We start from the raw sequence: 9606 nt of genomic DNA, 5'->3' as shown, positions 1-9606 counted from the left end.
TATTGTCTCAGTATTGTTTATATTTGCCTCATGTATTGAGTTCTATGTCCAATTACAATTGTAATTTTGTTCGTGTATTTTTATCTCAGCTACGTCATTATAGTAATAATATCAATAATAATAATAATAATAATAATAATAATAATAATAATAATAATAATAATAATAATAATAATAATAATAATAATAATAACAATGATAAGACTATCAAGAAGTAGAGAAATATCTCTGTATATGTATTTATGTATATTTAAATATATATATATATATATATATAAGTATCTGTGCGTTTGTGTGTGCGTGTGTGTGTTCGACCTATTTCATTGATCATTCACTTACGCCGTTAGAGGAGACCAATATAACATCAAAATATTTCATGCTGGTTATAAATCAATATGTCTGGTCACCTATTGATGGATAACTTTGCTCAGGTGAAATGAAGTAATTGCCTTGATTTTGTGATATAAATATATATTCCCCCGCATCGTCAGCCTCATGCTTCTAATATAGATATACAAAATAAAATAGTAACTATTTGCATAAAGTTGCGTTATACAGAGTGGGTAAGACGTACCAGGATACAGGATATCAATAATGATAGACGGAAAGTGTGAGAGATTATTGGACAGAGAACTGGTAGCTAGAATGAGCAAAACGTGGTTTGTGCTAAAGCTTTATCTTTTTGATAAATGATATCGTATTTTCTTATTCTTGTTATTTTCCCGATCGGTTTTCTATTTTCAAGAATTATGTTTCTAGTCACATCAACCTTTCTCGGCATTCTGCATGAAGTGTATGCGTTATTGCAAATCTGTAAAAAGCACGTGATTAACGTTGCGCTAAAGACTACCATATTGCTAAAAGCGAAATGTTAAGAATTCAATGCTAAAGATATGCTAGCAATCAAACTCTAGTTTCTTTCCCGCAAGGTAGCGTTATCTATATTAACTTCTACGTTGTACTTCGGCGTTAAAGTACATTTAATGATTCTAATTCTCGCATGCTGAAAGGTTCTATATTTTACTTTCGCTATCAGTTTAATATTTTCCTGTCTAGCTGTGTTATATGTTGTAACTCCTATTGCATTTAAAAGGCATGATGCTGTAAATTCCTCTTGCCTGCGAGAGTAGATGTTATTTATTTGGTGATTAAAGTTATGGTCACCGCGTGTATATCTTTCCTTTGTGCATACTAATGTATAAACTTCATTATTTCTATGACAATTCTTAAGTGTTTGGCGCAGTTCCTGATGATAAAACTTTTACGGTCGGCTCTTTTGCAATGCGTTATTAGTATCAGTTTATACTTGAATGACATTGACACTCTGATTATTTGAAGAATTTAACGATAACACATATCTAGCTACAGTTTATTTAGTTCATGAAATGCATCTTAGGTTCAGTTTATATGTTTTACGGGTGATGTCAATATATTTAGCCGACTGATTTTATTGGTCTCCTTGTTCGATAGCTCGTTCTACTCACATGTTTTAAGTACGCCAATGAGAAATATTTATTATAGGCAATATAGTAATTTGGAAAGACATTTTTTTAAAGAAAATATCTAAATGTACTGCAGGAAAGATATGAATTTGTAGATATAGAATGCTTGTGGACTTTAACTCATTGATCTCTACATTTCTCAATATTTTCAGACATTATTCCAAGTGGATCATCCATCAAGTAAACGACGCATTTGTCTTTTAGAAATTTTGTTTCATGAATGAGAAGTACTGTGACATCAATCGGTAGTGAAGCGAATTGCTATTACTAAGGATAACCTGTGCTCTTCTAAATATAATAAAAAATTAATAATATAAGACTTTGTCGCTGATTAAAATTTAATGTTAAAAATTCGTGCTTTCTCATAATACAATCTGGTATTTGTAGTCTTGGAAGCATTTTAAATCCACATTTAGAAATGAATATTAGCATATGGAGTAGGTAGGTGTTTTGTCTCAAGCACGAATTAAAATACCTTTCATTATCAGATTTGCATTTATTCAGATATGATACTCAGCATCAAGTGTACGAGTATTCTACTCTTCAAACACCTTCATATTTTTAGGGAACAATACTTGTTTTAAATTGGGGTTCTAAAATTGAGTGTGCTTCTGGTATAGTAATTCGAAGCTAGATTTGTAGATTTGTGTAGGTGCAGAACACACACATATACACACACATATACATATGTTTATGTATATGTATATGTAATTCGTGTATTTGCATGAGTTTTTGTATTCGTATGCGTCCATGTATCTGTATTCCTATGTGTGCGGGTCTTCAAATTATAGAATTCAATGAGAATTAATTGTGCAAAGACTGATCAAAAAAGTGTAAAGTAGTACATCTACTGAGTTTACCTCAAATTAAAAGTAAGTTACCTGGTAATCTTTGTTGTTTTATTAATTGTTGTTACTGTTCTTTTATCTGTCCAATATTTCTGACCTAAAGTCCCTTCATCAGCGTTTAAGGAGCTTTCATGGGATAATGTTCCAATTTCCTCACTTTGGGATAACATCTTGATTTAAATTTTTTCTTAAGTCGTTTTCAAGCGTTTTTTGTTTTTATTTCGCTTTTCACGTGAATGACATCAATTATCAATATAGTATTTCGCGAACACTGACTGTCTCTGTCGTTGTGGCCTGAAGAATCGTTGTTCCGGTGGTGTATCTTACAAAGCAATGGGAATTTTCGTTTTAGGCGTTCCTTCACAAGATTGAAGCGGCTGTGATAACATCAATTTCTAGCAGCGGTTGTTTCCTGGAGCAGTGACAAAATTAATTTTGGAAGTGTGTCGGTGATTTTTGTGCGTGTTGCTGGAGTTGGTACTGTGAGTGTTGCATGATTTTCGAGATGCAGAATTTGCATAAGTAACCTAGAGGCTGCCTAAGGTTTGATAAGTAGAAGCATAATGGTAAGTGTATGTTCTTGATTGTGTTGGGTATTGTATTGCTTTCGAAAGTTGATTTGGCAACCGACTTTGGCAAGTCTCTCTGATAGTTTAAATAGTTCCTTAGTAGTTGCAAACTGTTGCCTGGCACAGGCATAGGGATAATAAGTATGTGTTTGTGTGTGTATATGTGTGTGTGTGCGTGCGTCCGTGTGCGTATGTATGTATATATGTATGCGCGCGTGTGAGTGTGTGCATGCAAATGTCGACGTCCTTTGAAATCCGTCACGATCTCAATACCTTCTTTACTTAATCACTCTCTCTAAACCCATTCATCTGACTAAAATTTTACTACTGTCATTCCGCTTTTATCTTTTAAATTCGTATATCTTTCAATTTTTTGTCTAATTTTTGTCTACATAATTCTCTTATTTTTCCCTCATTATTTACAGATCGTATTTCCCCTCTGTATGTCAACATTTCCTTTCTCTCATTATTCTTCTCTGAATGCGATGCGTTTTGATTTTATATGTAATTTATCTCGAAACAACCCATGGAACATCGACGTCATATGGCCTGCATAATTATTTTATGATTTTATAATGGCATAACTATTGTTGTTTCCATTGTGTTAACTCAAAAATATTGAAGCAGCTGAGCAACTTCCTTAAATGTAACCGGATCCAAAGCTTGTAAACATTCGCTCTTAGTGAGTAGTGTATAATGAAGAGATAGACTGACATATTCAGCTAGGTGGAAAATTAGTTAATGGTAGCACGCACACGCGCGCACACACAAACTCACACACACATACACACACACCAGTACTTATAATTCTTTAAGTCTGATAGTTATTCTAACCATCTTTTGAGCTGAAGCGCCAAGTTACGACTACGTAAACGCCCGAACACCGGTTATGTTTTTCATTCTCCCTCTGTTTATTTTCTCTTATTCGTTTTTTGTTGAAGAGCGTAGGCTCGAAACGTAAAGGACTTCTTCATTTTCGCCGAGCGGCACACTACTACACTTGCTTTTTGTTCATACACCTGTCTTCGTCTTTTGCTTTCCTATAAATTTCAATTTCAACCATATATATATGCATATAGATATGCATGTATGTATGTATGTATGTATGTATGTATTCTCAGTTTCCACCTACCGAATCCACTCGCAAGGCTTTGAAGAGAGACGAAGGCTCAAGTAGAAAACACTTTTGCCAGCTTCCACGCAGTACGATTGAACCTCGAACTGTCATATTCGGAAGCAAAGTTCTTACCACGCACCCACATACGTACATGCATGTGTATGCATTTAGAGGCTTGTTTATATGAGTGTTTGTGTATAGAAGATTTCATTAAATTTGCAGTGTATGAACTGTGTGGGAAAAGTACGTTTGTTACCACGCATCACCGTGTAATAGATTCAACCAAGAAAAGTGTGAATATACACCGTCCTAAAAAATTGCGCTAGATTTCAGAGAAGAATGTCAAGTTTATGACTGGTGTAAATGGAGAAGACGATTTTCGTGCGATTGCTATTGCATTTTGTATTGCGCAACTCTTTGTGGAGTGACAAGTCTGTGTTGCTGTAAGAACACGTAAGGAAAATACCAGCTAAACAAGTTGCTCGATAAAGAAGCAACTAAAATAGGAGAGGTGCTGCATGCAATGGAGAGAGGATACAATGAGATAACCTTGGTAAAGGTTACGACAAATTGAGCAGATTTTGAAAAATGTTAAACTGATACAACCATACATGAGAAAGCGTGCACTGAGGGTGAAATTCGGTTGGATTGAAGAAGAAAGTACTAGTGGCGGAAGCAGATAGGTTAAACAGACCTTAAGAGCTGGCTTAAGTGCTTTTGGAAATGAGTTGTTCGAAAGGTGAAAGGAAAGTTGGAAACAGATTATGTAAAGAAGGGAATGGGTTGTGAATGGTGGTTATATTGATTGTAGAGAAAGAAACTGAGAATATACTTTACAGCGAAATAGCAAAAATGGAATGAAAGAGAAGCTATTTAGACCAGAACATGAGAGGAAAAAGGGTTGGGGAATATTATGAAGGGAAGAGTAGCAGAAAATTGGTAAGATGAAAATGAAAGAAAATCTGTCGAGTATAATCCGAATTGCTAATCTGAAATGCAATCCGGTATGTTGTAACTCTAAGAGTTGATGCAGAAAATCAATGGCGAATAAGTAGATCCGCCGGAGTGTTTGGTACACGTAAGTGTAAAAAACAACACATGCAAAAAAAGAGGCAAAGATAAAATTGATTTATTATGCTAACGTTAAAAAAAAATAGAGATATCTCTAACGTTTGGACATAGGTCCTTTATATGAAAGTTAAGCCGAAAAAGCATGAGGAAAAAGAAAAGTAAAGAAAGACATTGGAAACAGAATGGTAACGCTAGTGACTAAAATCAGCGCCATTTTGAAAATGACCGGAAAGCAAAAAAAAAAAAGAGAGGAAGACAGTAGATGGACGTCAGAAAAGCTCGAAGAAAGGTGTCTGTATGTGTATTTGTCTGTCTTTGAATATTATATGGTCAACGTTCCAGTGTGTGTGCGTTTTTCAGCTACTTTAGTATTAGTGTTTTTTAATATAATTTTGCTGTATATATTTTCAACGTGATGCCAATTCGCATGTCGTGCGGTTCTATTCCTGCGTGAGTGAATGCACATTTGTACGTGTTCTTCTTTGTGTCCACTGTGGACTACTTTTACATGTGTGTACATGGGTGATATTAGTCGAGTTATGTCTTTGTAGTCGAATCAAGGCATGGATATAGATCTGTTAGAGGTTGTACTTAATGACAGGTATATGGTACATGTGTGCTTCAAACTGTGTATATTCCTAAACAGTGAAGGCGCATAGTTGAGTGGTTAGGGCATTCGGCTCACGATCGTAAAGTCGTGAGTTCAATTCCCGGCTACACGTTGTGTCCTTGAGAAAGACACTTTATTTCACGTTGCTCCAATCCACTCAGCTGGCAAAAATGAGTAGTACCTGTATTTCAAAGAGCCGGCCTTGTCACACTCTGTGTCACGCTGAATCTCCCTGAGAACTACGTTAGGGGTACACGTGTATGTGGATTGCTCAGTCACCTGTACGTTAATTTCACGATCAGACTGTTCCGTTGATCGTATCAGCTGGGACCCACGTCGTCCCTTTTTTTAATATTCATAAACGTTTAGATGTAGCGAAATTTTGTACATTATTTTTGCACCTCTGCAAGGTCGCGAGCCTGTACAATCATTAGCGTGCCAGTCAACATAATTTACAGCACTTGTGCCAGGCTTTATGTTCTGAGTTCAAATGTGTTTTTATTATTATTATAAATGCAAAGCAACATCACAGAACAATCGACGGAAGCATCAATAATAAATCCCAATAGGTAAACCGCGATATTGCGAGTGATTCCTGTCTACTACTTCTATAACCATTCAACCAATAGATAATTTACAAACTTCTCAATGCACATCGTCGTCGAAACCGACGTAGATTCATTTACTTTAAATATAGATCAGCAATTAGATCTCCCCCAATGCACTTCATATAACTGAATCTACATTAACTACATTCGACAATATAACTTAGTACTGTTATATATATATGTATTACAAACAATTGCAGTTTACTATAGTTATTTTCATGAAACAATTACAGTTAAATTTAAATATTATTTGATTTATCCATAAATTGGACGTGTATTGTTTATTATACCTTTGCTTTCATTACCCAAACTAAATTCAAAGGTAGGAGTGGGGTCAATGTCATTTTATTCCTTCTGGCTCAACGAGACTTGTTTACAATTTCACTCAATAATTCTATTCCTCAATTAACATTTTGTATCCCATTGTTCCTATTATTCAAACACACTGGATAAATTCAGATGCTCAGAGGGAGATTCCGTCTAAATATTGTTTACGATTTCACTACCACTTGTTATCTAAATATTCTTCATCTCCTTTTGTTTCAGAAATAATATCTCTGTCTATTAACCCCTTGATATTAATCCAGCTAAATAATTTCCATTCCTGTAACCTTTTAAGCATAGGCCATTTTTAATAATCCCCTAAAGATTAATATTTGTTGAAACATATATACAATACATCTATATACGTCCGGACTGAGGAGTTGTCACGCCGACCTCGGACCCCTTTCTGTTCATTTACTCTATAGCAACTAGCGTAATGATGGCATTACGGTCAAAGGGACATAACTGTAATTTTCCTTTCTTTATTTTTATTTTTCAGTTTTCATTATTTGCTTCTACTTTCTCTTTTTTCTCGTGATTTCTGTTGTAACAGCGTCCTAATTTCTGAATTGAATACACCATGCGCTGAAGAGCACATGATTGCTATGTTGGTCTTCCGATAACGCAAAAGTTAACTATATATGTATGTATACACATACACACACACAGACTCATATAAATATATACATATTCGTGTGTGTGAGTTTGTGTGTGTGTATATAATCGTATATTTGTAGGTATGTGTATGTATTTGTGTGTGGGACAATTGGGGTAGTTGTTCAAGTGGTGGATAGGTTATGGTGCTGTGGTAGTCATTCTAGCATTTGTGCTCTGATTTTGGAGCCAGCGGATGTCAAATTTCTCTTTAATCCTTTCAGGAATAAGGCAAAAATATTTATGACCTGCGCAGTAAAGGGCATTCTTTTCCTATTCTCACTTCTCTTTCACTTTTCTTGAGTAAATCGGCTTTTCTGTTTTGAATAAATCTGCTTTGATCAGATCTGGCGAGGTATAGGCTCCTCTAAGTCTAAACTTGTACAGGACAGGGTCTTTCTCTTGATGGCCTATACAATTCCATTGATGGCGTTTGGTATATAAATTGAAATATGCGTGAGTGTGTTTATGTGTGTCTCTGTGTGTACATGTCTATGTATCTATATATTCAATGTTTTGATCCAAATTTTAACAATTTACGAATAAAAATTTAGTGTCATATTCTGCATTTCTCAGACATTCTACACTGCACGTTTTCATCAGATATCTATGCTGCGATTAAACGTCCATGTTTTATTTATTTACGGTTCAGAAGTGGAAATTTAACTCCAAATATTTCTTTGATAATTTGAAATATTCCTGGCCGACTCAGACATGCACACACAGATACAGAGGTACACACCCACATATCCAAACACACACGCGCGCGCGCATACACACATACATACATAAAAACAGACAAACACGGACATGCAAACACATGAATATGCAGAATACATACAAATGTATACACATAAATAAAGCTGCACACACATACATAAATGCATACACACATGCATACATACATACATGAATGCATGTATAGGCACACACACACAGACTGATCGACACACATGCGCACAAACAAGCAAAAAAGAACGCAGTGTGAGCAACGGACAGAGTCAAGTTTATTCAAAAGGTTGCAAGACGCAACGAAAATTTTAGAAAAATGACAAAGAAATAAATGGAAATTTCACCGGTGAGTGTGTTAAATTATAAGGCACCAAAAGAGAATGACTCTCCCCAGAAACAACAGAATATGCTTCAACACACGCACTCACATAAAGAATATTGCAAACCAAATCCAAAAACGATATATATATATTCAGCGTATGCATAATGCACATATATATATGTGAGTGTGTGTGTAAATATATATATATATGTATATATACACAGTGTATATATAATGTGCATATATGCATACAATCATGCAGGTATTGGAAGCCATATACTATTAAATATACACACACATTTATACATACATATGCATACGTATATATGTATCCATATGCAAAGACATACACACAGAGATATACGTATACCCACAATACACATACACATATATTTGTATGTGTGCATATGTGTATGCTTAAATAGTAATTGCGTTTAACAGCATGCATTTTTTAATAAGCAAGGGAATTCTTTGCCAACAACATATTGCTAAATAATTAAGGTATTACAGCACCTGAACGTTTTCCTCAAATACCATTATAAATATTTTAATGGTGGAATTAATTATCGACATATTATATTTCGTGTTTTACAAATTTATTACTAAGCATAAATCATTCAAGTCATAATACGATTTCGTGTGAAATTAAAATATTTAATTTTATTTTTCCCTTTAAAATTGGTTATTTAGCTTATTATTTCTTTCTGTTACGTTAGATGGAATTTTACGGAATAAATAACATTAAAATCGTTTCCTTAATAAATTTCTTTCGAGAGAAAGAAAATCTTCATGGTGCAAATAATGATTTTTTTTCTTTTAATTTCAATCTATATTGTTAACTAAGGTGCAGAGATGAATGTAGATCACAATGAGAAAATTTAACGATGTCATATTCTATAATATACAAATATACTTGCCTATACTCACATATGTATGTTATCAATCAGTTTCATTTCTGTATTTCTTGTCCATAGAGAAAGAGCCGGACTCTAACATAGATTCAAGGCTCCTTCATTGGAGCTTTTATCAACATCATCTAGGTAGTTGTGCATATGTGTGTGTGTGTGCAGTATTTGGTGTTAGTGTATGCGCAGATTTGTATGTTTGTTTTATGGATGCGTTTTTATGTCTAGATGCATGCATATGTATTTATGTGCTAAATTTTTGGAAAGTTTTATATATCTTTACAGTTCCATTGATGGCTTGAATCTGTAGTCTTCTAATCAGCCTTTTTCTTTCAGGTTTTGAG

This window comes from Octopus bimaculoides, chromosome 8 (genome assembly GCF_001194135.2).
Source record: "Octopus bimaculoides isolate UCB-OBI-ISO-001 chromosome 8, ASM119413v2, whole genome shotgun sequence".
NCBI lineage: Eukaryota > Metazoa > Mollusca > Cephalopoda > Octopoda > Octopodidae > Octopus > Octopus bimaculoides.
Note: the sequence above shows the minus strand (reverse complement) of the source record.